This window comes from Notamacropus eugenii, chromosome 3 (genome assembly GCF_028372415.1).
Source record: "Notamacropus eugenii isolate mMacEug1 chromosome 3, mMacEug1.pri_v2, whole genome shotgun sequence".
In the NCBI taxonomy this organism is placed as follows: Eukaryota; Metazoa; Chordata; class Mammalia; order Diprotodontia; family Macropodidae; genus Notamacropus; species Notamacropus eugenii.
In genome coordinates, this window is record NC_092874.1 from 460,080,033 (window position 1) to 460,095,039 (window position 15,007).

At 43.4% G+C, this 15,007-nt stretch overlaps 1 protein-coding gene across 4 annotated transcripts in view; it reads left to right on the forward strand.

Moving 5' to 3' along the window:
• Positions 1-15,007, forward strand: part of PRICKLE2 (prickle planar cell polarity protein 2) — a 351,667-nt gene that overhangs the window by 212,613 nt on the left and 124,047 nt on the right. The window contains exon 1 of one of the 4 annotated variants that reach the window (XM_072598768.1): positions 4,466-10,620. The exons of the other annotated variants lie outside the window; for them this stretch is intronic. The gene's annotated coding sequence lies outside the window, so the exon portion shown is untranslated. Of the gene's footprint in view, positions 1-4,465; positions 10,621-15,007 lie in introns of those variants that run through there. 4 annotated transcript variants of the gene reach the window in all.

Genomic DNA, 15,007 nt, shown 5'->3' on the forward strand with positions numbered 1-15,007 from the left:
GGACTAAATCTGATCTGGTGACTCATGGTAGCTAATTGTCCAACCTAATCCAGCCTGGGTCATAGTGCCTAAGCCTGAACCACATCCACTCCTTCTCAGTTGTTTGGCCCCATTTCCAGAAGGTAAAGTGTACCCAGCAGAGTACAATGGAGAGAGTGCTGGATTTCAGCTCTGATCCTTCCTAGTTGTGTCCCACTGGGCAAGTCACTTAACCTGTCTCACTTCAGTTACTATATCAGTCAAATGGAGAGAATGACACCTGTCTTGCCAGGTGGTTGTGAGGTTCAAATTAAATGCATATGGGAAGCACTTTGCAAAATCTGGACGTTGAAGTCTATGTGGGGTCAATTCCTTTTATTATTATTGGGCATAGAAGGCACAATGAAGAAAAGAAAGGCCTTGCTGTGGTCTCCCAAGGACACCTGATACTTTGCAGGTAGGTCAGTCAACAGAAAGAAAAAGGGAGGAAGAGGGACAAAGCCTTGAAATATCTCCAGTGGCAGAACTGAGAGGAACATCCTTCCCATAGTGGCTCTAAATTCCCCTCATTCCTAGTGCCATGGTTGTGTTCTCCTGTCCTGTAAGAGGGACATTTGAGGGACCTCAATGTTTTCTATCAGATGTTTCTTTAATCCTTTAGTCCTTCTGGTGATAGCAAAAAAAAAAAAGCCCTATTTTATGGGTGTAATCATTGAGGCCCTGCATGGGCTGGTAGAGTAGGATGTCATAGCTGGTTTCCTCAAGTGGCAGTCCTGTTGTGGGGATTTTATCAAATCTTAGAGTTGAAGGACTTCATAGTATTATTCCTCCCTGAAGCATGAATGTCTTCCATTGATATGCTACAAAAGTGGTCAGCTAGCTGAGCAGCTCACTACCTTTCAAGGTTATACATTCCATTTTATTGTTAGGAGTGTCTGCTTTATACTGTGCTTAGGACTGCTTCCATCTTGAGAGAAATCCTTTCAAACACAGAGTGTAAAAATTGGAGTCTAGGGGGTGAAGGCTGAGGGGATAGGAGAGGGGCTTTTGCCCCACTGAATTTCTGGTTTGAGAGAATGTTCCATCTGAACTGATTTGGAAGGGATTTTCTGCCTTCTGAATGTAGGTCACATTTACTGTTTTTAATAATGATACCTTACCTTTATAAAGTACTATTTAATTTTCAAAGCACATGACCATTTCTTCTCTCATTATTCTCAGATTTCTTTATTTCATTAGTTCCTTGTGAGGTTTACTAGAAAGGCATTTTGAGCCTCATTTTATAAATGAGGAAACTGAGATTTGGAAAAATGAGAGAGGACAGCACATTCTCATGAGGAGAGAGCTGGAATCAGGAGGCCTGGGCTTAATGTCTAGTTCCACCATTGGTTTCCTCTGTGACCTTGGGCAAGCCTACTTGATGCTTCTAAGCCTCAGTTCCTTGATTCATCAAAGAAAGACAAGATGCATGTGCTGAAGTCAGAGGGCTTAGGTTCCAATTCTCTCTGACATCTGTGTGATTTTTGGTGAGTCACCAAATCTCCCTGGGCCTCAGTTTATTCGTCAGTAAAATGATACTTTTGTTGAGATCCCTTGACCATGGCTGCCCTGTTGGGGAGTAGTGAGCCAGGCTGCGTGCCTTTCTGCCCATTGGGCTTTCCCCTCCTTTTCACCATAGTGAGCTACTTCTCATGTATATCCCCCAGTTGGCTGAGCTCCTAGCATCTCTCCTTCCCATGCCCACTTTAGCTGTATTCTGTTGAGTGCTAAAGGATCCTTTGCCAGGATCCAGCTCCAAAGCAAGATTTTGACTTCATGCTCTGAGTGCCATTTAAGGACAATGGTATGCAGCTCTTGGGTGATGAGTCAGAAGCTGGCTACCACATTCTTCGTGAAGCGAGATGCCTGACGTGAGGTACCCCCCTCTCCAGCTACATTGGAGAAGGGGCTCTAAAGAATTCACAAAGGCAGTAAGAGCTGGTGTTCACATGGACCAGTTGCTTCATGACCTTTATGGGTCCCTGTCATTGTGTCCACTTGCCAATGTCACCTTGGGCAGAAAAAAATAATAAATGATATGTTCAAAACTCCTGGGCAGTCACTGAATCAGTAAGACCCCATTTGGGGGAAAAGGATGTTATTCGTGACAGTTAGTCAGATGGCCTAAAGCTCATTCTTGCCTTCTTTCCTACATCTGGTAGCCCAGAGGCAAGGTTTCTTATGTTCCCTGAGTGTTGGGGTATCTAGAAAAGCCCTGGAATTTTGAAGTGGCTGCGAACGTCTCCCTCTCTCAGCTTTTGGGGCCTCTTGATGGTTTTGAGTTTTTTCTGTTCTACGTTAGAGTTAATTTTACAAGCTTCTCTAAAGGGAAGTGCATTGCTAGTGCATAATTAAAACTCTCCTACTGCCTAATTTGGGACTGGAGTTTCTCGTTCTGATGCCTATAATTTGCCCTTTGTTTTTGAATTTCGGCATCACGCTTGGACTCCCAGGGCCATTTTCTGAGCAAGATGGTGGCAAGAAGCACATCTCCAAAGAGGGATGGAATCCGTCCAGAGACAGCTCCAGCCTGAGAGCAGCAAACAGTGAACAGAGCTTGGAATGGGAAGGGACGTCACTGGCCATCAAAGCCTGCCCCTCTCTGAACAAAAATCTTCCCTGTATCATCTCTGTTTGCAGAAGGAAAACCTAATTATGAAGTCAGATGGTCAGAAGTTTGCTCAAGCAGCCATTCCGACATGGACACAGAAGCATGGCTGTTTAACAATACACTCATGTCATTAGTGGTCATCTAGGTGGTGCCATAGATAGAGTGCTAGACCTGGAGTCAGGAAGACTCATCTTCCTGAGTTCAAATCTGGTCTCAGACACTCTTTAGCTGTGTGATCCTGAGCAAGTCACTTAACCTTGTTTGCCTCAGTTTCCTCCTCTGTAGAATGAGCTACAGAAGGAGATGGCAAACCACTCTAGTATCTTTGCCAAGAAGACACCAGATGGGGTCCCAGAGAGTCAGACCTGACTGGAATAACTCAACAATGACAATAACGAAGTCTTGTGACTCTAGAGCTGGTTAAATGTAATCGGTGCAAGTTGAGTTGTTGAGTTTGCCATTTTGGAACTATTGAGATACCATAAGATCATAGACTAGGAGTCAGAGGAAAGCTGAAAGGTCATCTAGCCCAATCTTTCATTTTACAGATGAAGGGTATGATGACTTTACTAAGGTGTGTCAGGGAAACAGAACTTCAGATTTGGAAAGGGTTTCTATGGCCATCCAGTCTGACCTTAACTTGAAAAAGAATCCCCTTCAGGACACACCCAACAAGTAGGTACCTAAGCTTTGTTTGAAGATCTCCAATGAGGGGAACCCCCCCTCCTTTCTGACACATCCCATTTCCCTTTGGGGTAGCTCTTATTCTTAGTAAGGTTTTATTGATGGTAAATCTAAATTTGTCTTAAAACCTTACCCCCATTGCCCCTAGTCCTGACCTTTGGGGGGGTATCCCTGTTCCACAACAGCCCTAGAAGACTGTTATCATACTACCCTTTGATAGCCTCTTCTTCAAGCTAAACACCCCCACTTCTTTCATCCAGTCCTTACAAGAGTTCACGGCCCTGTAGCCTCCTGCTTGCCCTCATATGTTAGGAAGTGACTTTCAGGTACTATGGGACAAGTGCAGGTTACACTCAGGTCCCCCTCTTTTCCATTCTGCAGTTTCCTCAGCACTCCACAGTACCTTCACAACTTACTAAGCCATTTGCCATTCACCTATAATGGTCATTTAGAATGAAAATGGTTTGATGAAAAAGCTGGCACAGAGGGGATATGGGGAAGTTCACTAAGTAAGTTGAATGTCATTTACCTGTTTTTCCTGGATAAAAACTTACCAAATCAAGCCAGTACTGTTGTTGTGGAACCTCCTAACTGTTCAATTTCTGCATTATATATTAGGATAATTCATATCACCAATGGGAGAAATAGGAGGGGGGCTTGAGGTGGGAGGATCTTAATGGAGGGAGGGAGGAAGGGAAGAAGGAAGAAGGCAAACAGGAAGGGAGGAAGGAAATTAAAAAACCATCTGACCCTGCTTCTTAAACTTGAAGGGTAAAAAGAGTAGGGTGCTTAGTTCTCAGAACAAGTTAACATGGAGAGAATTGAGGTGTCCACTCTCTGTTTAATGAAAATTAGTCATTCCAAGAAGTTGCTACATCAAGTGGCATATTTTCTGTCTTAGATAAAGCCGATATTTGCCAGGATATCATGTGGTTTTAATGATATTTTCACAGATATTTGTAAAAATAAACAAGTTTGGCTCATTGCTGCTTTAAAAGCAGTCTTCTCCTGGAAGGGGCGGGGGAATATAGGAATAGGACTTTTTTTTTATTTGCACAGCCCCCTCATATTCCAGGTTCTTTCTCATTTGACTCAACAGACTTAACAAAGAAAAATAAATAAGAGGGTTGGGGTTTGGGGGTGGGGCAGGAGGCTCGTTTAAAGTTTAATGAATAAGAATATTAAGTCTAATAGAATATTGCGAATGCATGGAATACGTGCCAAAGCACCACAGATTCAGACTCATGAGACCTCAGAGTTGGCAGGACCTCCGAGGTTATCTAGTCCAGCCAGTACCTGATGGAGAATCTCTGGCACTGTGTTCCCAGCAAGTGCTCATTCACATTCAGCCTTTTCTTGAACACCTCTACTCACAGGGAACTCACTATCTTATGAAACCTCCCATTCCACTCTAGGATTGCTTTGACTTTTAGAAAGCATCCTGACATTGAGCCAGAGTCTGACTTTTTATCGCTTCCCTCTGCTGCTCTTAGATTTTTCCTTTGGGACCAAGTAGAATAATTCTCTTCCCTCTTTTTCATTACAATCCTTTAAATATTTAACGGTAGCTATCACAACCCTCCCCCCACTCCTTCCCAAGTCTTCTCTACTGACTAAACCTCCTCGGTTCTTTCATTGGAGCATTTTATGTCATGAATTTAAGGCCCTTCACCATCCTTGGCCTTCCTACCTACCAACCTCCTTTGGCCACTGGCTTCAGGTATGGGCCAGGTTTGTTTGCTGTTAAAGGACCAGTCTAGTTAAGTACTTAGAGATGCTCCATGAGATTGGTTCTGACTGCTGCAGCTTCAGCAACTATTAAAAGCCATCTACCAAGTTGCAGAGAGACCACTGTTGGCATCAGTAAAGGAACGAGCACTTATGCCAGAAAGATCATGGATCCCTGAAATATTCAAGTTAATGAGTTAATGAGATGAAAATTCTTACTTCTTAGATAGCTGTTCTGGTATCATGTATGTACAACTATTGTGTCATCTTGTATAAATCCCTTTACCTACATGTTTGTCTTCTATAGAGTAGAAAAGGTCAGAGAATAATAAATCTGAGTGGATCTGAGAAAGCCATTGTGGGACAGTTGAAAGCATCAAAAGATCTGGATTCAAATTCTACTTCTGTCACTATCAGGGTGACTTTGGGGCAGTTACATGACTTCTTTGTGTCTCTGTTTCCTCATCTGTAAAATGAGGGCCTTGGCAATCCCTTCCAGCTCTAAATCTATGATCCTTTGATCCCATGACCTCAAAAAATCTTCATGTGTAAACCCCCAGACTTCACATGGCTTAATGTAAACATAGACACTGAACCAGCAATTATCAACCTCTTTGTACCTAGGACTGATTTTCACCTCTCTGTTTCTCAGTCTCTCTCTGTGTTCCTCTCTTTCTTACCCTTTCTTTCTCCCTTTCTCTGTGTCCTATGCTACTACCCCTTCCTGAAAATGCTCTATGGACCTTTTGTTGGTGGTGGTGGTGCTGATTTGTTTAAAATTAGAGTGAATTAACTTTTTAGAGACACTTCTGAGACTGACAATATTCCTTGAGGTAAATGGACTTCTTAGGGTGTCAGGGACAGTAAAACAGAAGGAACTTCAAAATAGCTTTCTTGTTATCCTTCTTGTTTCTAACTAGAACTGTTCTGTTTCATTACAGATGCACCACATTTTCCCTTTGTTGCCTATTCCTGTGTTGACTGTCCAAAATTCATCCTTGTGTCCAACTGAAATCCTTTTTGGATCTGATCAGAACTTACTTCTCCTTGTTCCCCTACTTGGACATGGAGAAAGGCATTTTGGGGTCTTCATCCCAAAATCTTCTGTTGAGACAGAATAAAGTTGCTAACCATTCCCCTGTTTCCTCTGTGCTAACTAGTTCTGATTCCTGTAACCTTTTTTCATAACCCTCCATTCAGGTACTTACTAATACAGAATATAGTAGGAGGATTATTTACTAGCCCTTGCATGTCATATTTTAACAGACAGCTGCATAATTCAAGTTTTTCCCTCTTCAACTTTTTTTTTTTTTTTACCATAGTGCTGGCCTTTTGATTCATCTTTATAGGTGCCTGTGATCCCTGAGTCTTTTAATGCTACATTTGTGCCTTGGTGGTCCTTCCTTGTCTTCATGCTATCCTCCCCACCTGGAATGTCCTCTCCATCCTCCCATCTTCACCTATATGAATCCTGTCTGTCCTTCATGGCCAGCTCAAATGTCATCTCCTCTGTGAAGCCTTCTCTAACCACTCACTCTAAAAGCAAACTCCTTCCTCTGAGACTGTAGTATTTTTAACCTCCCATGGCACCATTTATGTATTGTCTATATATGTTTTGTTTCCCCTTTTGTTGTTGTTAAATTGCTTCAGTCTTGTCTGACTGACTCACAACTCCATTTGGGGTTTTCTTAGCAAAGGTACTAGTGGTTTGTCTTTTCTGTCTCCAGTTCATTTAACAGATGAGAAAACTGAAGCGAACAGACTTAAATGACTTGCCCAAGGTCACATGGCTAGTAAGTGTCTGAAGCCAGATTTGAGCTCAGGTACTCCTGACTCCAGGGCCAGAACTCTAGCCACTGCTCCACCTTCTGTTTCCCCTACCACATTGTTACATTCCATAAGGTCAGCAACGGCTGTTCTTTATACATCTTTGTATCCTTCATGGTACCTTGTACCTAGTAGGCACTCAACATCTGATCATCCTGTATTTAAACACCACTAGATCCATAATCTCATCAATGTGAATACTTCCTTCAATGATATAGAGAGTGATAACTCCCTGGTACCCCATGTTTAACTCTTGTCAATGCCTTCCCCCAGACCTCTTTCAGTGGTGGATCTGTCCAGTGTGTTGTGTGCCTTTGTCTTAGATTTATACTGTTTGGTTTTTATCTGTAAGTCTGTTCTCTCCTCTATTTATATTGCTTGGTTTTATTCCAAAAGTCTTTGATTTGTCCCTTAGCAAATTCACAGGATTTATACACACACACACACACACACACACGAACTCATGCATCCCTATGTTTTCACCTCCCCCAATTTGTCAGAGTTATTTAGAATTCTGTTCCTATCATCCAGGTTGCTTGCAGTCAGCCCTACTTAACATAGTGTCAGCTTTGAATTTGATAAACATATTTTCTTCCTTTGGCCATCACCAACTGTCTGGAACAGTATGAACTCCAGGATGAGAACAGTTGCCACAAGGAAATGTTGACAAAGGGATTTTGACCTTAATAATGTGAGTTGTTATGCAAAGAATCATCCGACTCTTTTCTCATATAGCTGAGTGTACGATCATGGAGTCAGAAGGGATTTCAGGAAGTCATCTTGATTTTCCCCTTGCTTCTCATTAGAACTGACTCTCGTTCATCAGAGAACCTTTATATTGCCTCTTGCCAAAAAGAGACTATGGAAAAGAGAATAACCTCCCCCCACCCAGGTATAGCCTACCAAGCTGAAAAGGTTTTGACTATTACTGATCGGTCATCCTGGGACCAACTAGAAATTAGCTACCAGCAGGGGAAGCTTTTTAGCCATAGAAATGTATTACATTGACTAATAATAAAGATAATAATAATTTCACATAGTTATGCAAAGTTTGCAAAGTAACTTCCATCACATTAGTTCATTAGAGTCTCCCCAAAAACTTAAGGAGCTGATAACACAGGTATTACTATTATTACCATTTTTAGATGAGAAGACTGAGGTTCCAAAGGATTGGGTATCAGTGGCTAAATTCAAACCCAGGTCTTCTTGACTTCAAGTTCAGCACTCTATCTACAACCCCATGTTTGCTCTCCAAATATCTGCCGAAGTTTCTTCTTGTCACAGTCCATATCTGGACAGGGAATGCCCATGGTAATGGAGTCATGGATCCTTTAGACAATGTAGCATGAACGATCATTGAGTCCGGCCTTTTACCTCTACAGACAAGACCACTTTATACTGCCCCTAATAGATGGAGATCCTTCGCATTCTTAAAAATTTCTAAAGGTATATCTGTATCGATCTATTTTATGTTTATATTTTATATATAATTTTATGTTTATATTTTACATATACAATATAGATATGTCTATGCTTGTAGAGTGTTTAGCACCTTATATTGTTCAAAGTTCTTTTATACACATTATTTTATCCTAATAAGTTTATAATGTAGCTAGAGTAGGTTGTATGACATCAGAGGAAAATCCAGTAAATTCATCAAGGATTTCGAGATTTCCAGAAGGAACCATAGGACCATCTTGCCCAAGACCTTTATTTTAAAAATGAGGAGACTGAGAATGAGACAGAGTAGTTAATTTGCCCAAAGTGGCCCAGGACCTGTGTGAGAGGCAAGCTTTGAACCTGGGCCCTCAGATTGAAAATCCAGAGTTCTTTTGATTGGACTTTGCTATAACTTGCCCAGAGTTAAACATCCAGTTTGTTAGTGACCTGTCGAAGTAACATTTGTCATTGAGGTAGATAAGATAATAAAGGTCATTCTTTCACCACCACCCCCAAGATCTGAGTTATGTGAGCCATAAAGGTTAAAGTAATGCATTACTCATCGTCTTATATTGTTATAGTCTATTTTGGTGAGTGAAAAGTTATTCCAGGTCCAAATATGAAAGGGCTTCTGTGAACTCGAGAGAAGTTATTAAAGCATTCTTAATACAATTACATATAACAAAAGACATAATTTAACTTCCCCACATGGAACAAAAAAAGTCATTTGAAGCATCAGAGACTCCAGCTGTAGGGGGAGAGATGCTCATCATAGGAGATTCTACAGGACTGAGAGGATGGGCGAGTGGCTGAATGGATTTGGGGGCCCTTGGGGACATTTCTGTGCATGAGAGAACATACTCAGTTTCTCTGCCTGCCATGTCTACCCCCAAGTGATTTTAATCATATTCATAAACTCCTTAGTGTGTTAAAATCCTCGAAGGCCCAAAACCCTTCATCTGTGGAATGAAAAAATCACAATAACCCACATACCCTGTCCCAAATGGCCCCAGCTTTGATGTCTTGTCATTCATTTTTGGGGAGGAGGAGGCTGGCACATTGCCCCCCCACGCCAGGGGGGAACACTCAGTTGCTTTTCAGATTGTGGTAAAAGGAAAGCAGGGCGGGAGAGGCAATCCAAACAAACATTTACTCCCCTCCAGAAAGGATGAACTGAAGTGAAAGTTAATAGGGGGGAGGAGAGGACGAACGACCAAGTTCTCTTAATGGTCAACAGTTTGTTAAATGCTGGCACAGGAATTCCGCTCTTGCAGGGCTAGACCGAGAGGCAGGCACTTAATCCAAAACAGCCACTCCGGGTGGCCAGCGTGCCCAGATCTGATCGCCTCCTCCCACGAGGAAAACCAGCCTCTTTTTAAAGGTCCCATTTTTTTAAACAGCTGGAGGGGGGGGCGGGGTGAGCCGAGGCAGCCGAGCCACTCGGAGCAAAAACCGCTAAGCCGGGGGAGAGGATTTCTCTCCTCTGCCCTGCCTGGGGGATTATTGATCTGGGAGAGAAGCCTGATTTCCACGTAAACCCATGACGGAGGGCTGGGCTGGGGGGGCGCAAAATCGCTGTCCAGATGCGGCGCCTCTGACTTGCTGACATCACGGCCTCATTAGCATGCAGGGGATGGGAGCACTGCAACAGCGAGGATCCGCGCTCTGCCAGCTCCGGGGCTGACAATTATTGTGCGATGAGCCGACGTGGATCGTCGTTCCACGTCTCGGGCTCGGGGAGCAGAGCGGCCGGATCCCCGCTGCCTCCCCGGGTCAGCCAGTGAAGGCTCCAGCCGGCAGGGAGGGCCAGCGGGAGGCGGGGGCTGCTGGATTCGTTGGGCTGGGCTTGGAAGGGGGCACGGCACGCTGGTGAAGGAGGAGGAAGCCCCATGGAGCTGGAATTCTGAGGGAGGCAGCGGAAGCCCATCGCGAGCCCGAGGCAGGCCGGCAGACAGACCCCGTGAGTCTCCGGTGCCCGACTGCTCGGAAGCCGCTTCCACGTTGTACGTGTGTGGCTCCGGGAGGGCTCCGGCAGGAGCCTGCTCTGTTCCCCATTTCCAGTCGGGAAAGGGAAAACAAGATGCGGCTGTTCCCCCTAGTCTGGTTTGCTTTCGTGGAAGTCAGACTCCAGAGGAAAGTAAACTGTAGCCACTGACCAGCGGAGGGGAGGCTCTGGACAACTTGCCCCCTGGACTGGCATCTTCACCCTCACTGGAGGCAAGTATGAAATGAGCTCGTCTTACGCCTAAGTTGGACTGAGTGCCCGTTTCTAAGGAGAATGAGAAATAGCCTTCTTGCAGATGGGTATTTTGGTAAGAGCCCAAAGTATGACATATTAACTTGCTTAAAGCCCTGCTATGGTGACTTTCTCCACCCCCACCCCCCACCTCACCCCCCCTTTCTACCCTTCTTAGCTCCTGGCCGAAAAGGTTAATTGTTAAATTGTGTGTCCTAGCGGCAGGAAGTCCTCGAGAAATCAAAAGCTTAAGCCCTGGTGCTTAAGAAGGAGGATTGCTTTGGAAGGACGATGATCCTAGCTCAGCTGTCTTTTAATGTGGCTACAGAGACAGCGTTGTTTAAGATCTGGCCAGTTGAATCCATTAAGCATTCTCCAAAAAGAGAAATCACTGAACTTCCAGGGGGGAAGGATTCTGTTTGCCTCATTTAGGTTGGTTTTTCAGCCGATACCTTGGTCTTAAGTACGGTGAATGCAGCTTCAAAATATGCCTGCCAGTCTGGTAGAAATGAACGCCTCAGTCGTTACCTACATCTGTTTCCATGGTGGTATTTTCACAGTCAGTTCTCCTGGTTGGATTTTTTTCCCCTTTTCCCCTACTAACAGAGGGTTATACCTAACACTGATTCTGAGCTACCTACTTGGGCCATACCAAAATAGCCCCAAACCTATGTTTTGTGGTACTGAGCATAGCTAGAGGCCAACAAACCCTTTGGGAAACTGTAAACAATCGGTGCCGAGCTGGGTCCTCCCAGTAGATGTGGTTTGCCCCAGATACTGTGCCATCCTTAACTAGACAGTTCTGCTTTTGGATAACTTAGCCTGTCCAGGTTTTCATTTCCCTAGTGAGAGATATTTTTTTCCCTTTGGTAATATTGCCAGTGACCACAGCCAGGGTGAAGATTTTAGGGTGCCTGCCATGGATGGATCCTTTATATAAACAACCACAGGCTGGCTCTCCAGTGGGTGAGACAGGGATGGGCTTTGCTCTTTCATCTGTTTCCTGGGTCTGTTTTTTGACTGTCTTTGCTACATTTTACCATGAAGCCAGTTGACTTCCTTGCTGGAGGCAGAATAAGCTTATTCCGCCGCTGATTGCTTTCACAGATGGGTCAGTAATAGTGCTCCCAAGGGATCAGGAGTAAGTCACAACTTTGGAATAATGGTCATCTTTTGGAAATTCAGATGTCCTCAGATGTTGGAAATTGCGTTTCCACTGAATGCTGTCTTAATGTAGATAGATAGATATAAACTATATAGTAGATAGATGCTAGAGATACAGACAGATAGATGATAAATTGATAGATGATAGATAGACATTTTTGATCTGAAAATTAAACATTTCCTTGAAAAGCCAACATAACCAGAAGAGAATAACCTTGTTAGCAATAGCAAATTTTAAAGAGACCAAGCCTTAGAATCGAAGTGATCTAATCTAATAAGATAGCACTCTGGCCTGGGAAAGAAAGCCTCTTATGTTATCCAAAAAAAATCCATGGATATTAAAGGGAAGATATGACCTCTAAAAATGAAACAACTTATGAGATAGAATAAGGTTAAAAGTAAAACATGGCAGAGACACAATAATCTAAGATATCCAAGAGATGTTGACTGCACCTCTGTTTGAGAGCAACAGAATTCACTGGCCAAAAACATGCCATGTCTCTTTCAGTGCTAAAGTCAAATTCCATTTACACTAGAAACTTAAATTCAGGCCCCTCCCCCTTTCCGTTCTGCCCCTCCCCCACCCCCATTCCCAATTTATTTAATTGACAAAATGGTCTTCCTTGTCTAGAGCTACTGTTCCCTGTAGAAAGGGAAAGCAACTGGATGGAACAATTAAGATCATTAAAGGCTGTCCTGGAGGCCAGGAGCCTTTAAAGACCTGTTCTGACTTTGGCAGCTGGTAAGTTACATTTAGATAACTGGAGGATTCAAGTTAGAATGGCCTGATCTCCCTATTTTTGGGGAGGGAGGAAGGGAGGGAGAGAGACAGAGACAGAGAGAGAGAGAGACAAACAGACAGAGAGAGAGAGAGGGAGAGGGAGAGAGAGAAGTGGGAGCAGACAGTGTGGTGCTTTTATCCAGCCTCCCTATCCCAGTTCCTTGACGTTTTCTTCTCCCAGCTCTCCAAAATGTAACCTCGTGATCTACAATCCCATCCCTGATTGGTTCCTTAAAAGTTCCTGGCCTCAACTTGTTCTACCATATGGAATATTTCAGCTTGGGGGGGATATGACTTTTGAAGAAAAATTGGGCCCCCCTCCCCCCTTTCCCTCCCTCCTTCCCATGATTCAGTCCACCTGGTTTTTCCTTTGTATCAATGATAGACGACATCTTCAGCAGACTTGGGGGCTCCCCACCCCATGTCAGGAAAGGTGTTTCAGAGCAGCTGCTTTTCCCCAACCTCACAATATTCATGCAATAAGGCTCTTATAACAACCAGTACAGACCTGAAAAATGAGCTAAAACTGTGTTTCTGAAGCCAAAAGACTCTGGCTCCAATTCCTCCTTAGTGAGGGGACACAGCATTGGACTTGAAAATCCCCTGTCCTATGTGGCCTTTCAAAGTCACCTTGTTTGTTCTGGCAAATAAAACTTTCTCTTAATACAGTACTTTTCTAAGTGATTTCAAGTGAAACCATCCTACATTTATGAAGCACTTGCTGTGTGCCAATGACCTTAGATACTTTTAAAATTTCAGCTTCAGTATCCTCCCCAGTAAAATAAGAGAAAAAATACTTGCACTCAGACCAAGGAGGCCATCATCCTTATAGCTGGCATTTATAGAGAACTTGAAGTCTGACAGAGCACTGGAAGGATGTTACCTCATTCGATTATGTATATGAAAAACCTTGAAAGTCATAACCCATATAAATGCAAACCATTTTTATTTGGCCCCAATGATGTGAGGTAGATTAGGTATTCTCATCTCCACTTGACAGCTCGTGGGAGCACAGATTTAGAACCAAAAGGTGATCCAACCATCCCATATTACACTGCAACTTGAGGAGGTTGTATTCTAATGGGAGAGACAGCATGTGAATAATTACATACAGTATGTATGTGAATTGGACATGACTTAATATACTGTATGTGTACTATGCATGTATGTATACATTTGTATATGTGTATGCCTTTGTATATGTGTGCATGCAGATTTGTGCACAGTGTTTATGTCTGTGCACATACAGGTTATATACACGTATATATGCATGCAATGTCTGTTTATATACACATGAGTACTGTGTTTATACGTATGCAGCACATGTTTATATACACATGGTATGTGCACACAATACATGGCTCTATATGTGTGTACACATACACTCGGACATACACATTTTTGCTAAGTTCACAGGCTGGGATTCAAATCCAGGACTTCCCACTCTGAATCCTTTTCTTCTCTGGCCCCATTTTTTGAATGAGTCTTGTGCCCCATGAGCTTCTATTGCCAACACAGGAATGACCCCCAGGAGCAATGTTTTAACAGCTCCTTCCACCCCTCCCCCATTCACTGTGTGTGCCGGGCCTTATCTCTCATCCTCTTCCCCACTCCCCACCCCAATATTTTTTACTTTATCTCATTCTTTTCCCTGGCCAAACCTGCTTGTATGTTTCTGGGTGCAAAGAAAAAACAGCGTGGGCGAGGACACTTGGAATTTCTCAGTGAAACACCTTTCTTTATTCTTTCTTCTTACCCCAAACATCTGGTTGGAACTTTCTTCGTGAGGTTATCTGAGTCCTTCTTTGTTTGGGGCCTGAGACCTGGATGCTGTGAGGAGAGTTAAGTCCCCTGGGAAGACATAGAGAGAAAGGTGAAGCATGGCCTTTGTTTAAAAGCATTGAGAGATCAGTGGGAGAGCTAGGAACAGGGGGAGACCCAGAGACAAACCATTCTCCCATTAGGGAAGCGTAAGTTCAAATTTGGGGAAGTGGTGAACTGATGAATCAGAAGATAAGCTCAGATGATCGAGTCTTCTTTCAGAGGCAGACTTGAGTTCAAATCCAGTCTCAGGCACTTTACTAGCTGTGTGACCCTGGCCAAGTTACTTATTTCAGTCCGCTTCTTCAACTATAAAATATCTTATTTTCTCTCAGTTTCCCCAATTGTAAAATGAGATTTAGTAGTAGCACCTCCCTCACAGATCATAAGCACTTAGCAGAGTTCTGGTACATAGTAGGTATTATATAAATGCTTATTCCCTTTCCACTGTCCAGCTGTCATAAGCTAGTCCCAAGAGACAGCATCATGCGGGCATTTTAAAACACCATGTGTGTCTTACTCTTGGCCAATATAGAACACAACTAAAGGCTGTACTGTCAGCCAGGCTCTTTAGGAAATGTGTCCCATAGAAAGGTGTGCTTCTTCACAGGAGCATGTCTTCACGTGCAGTCTATTTCAGGTTGTATTCTCCAGGCAACAGGATAGAAAAATTTGGCCCTGAGCTAGATTCCTCTCT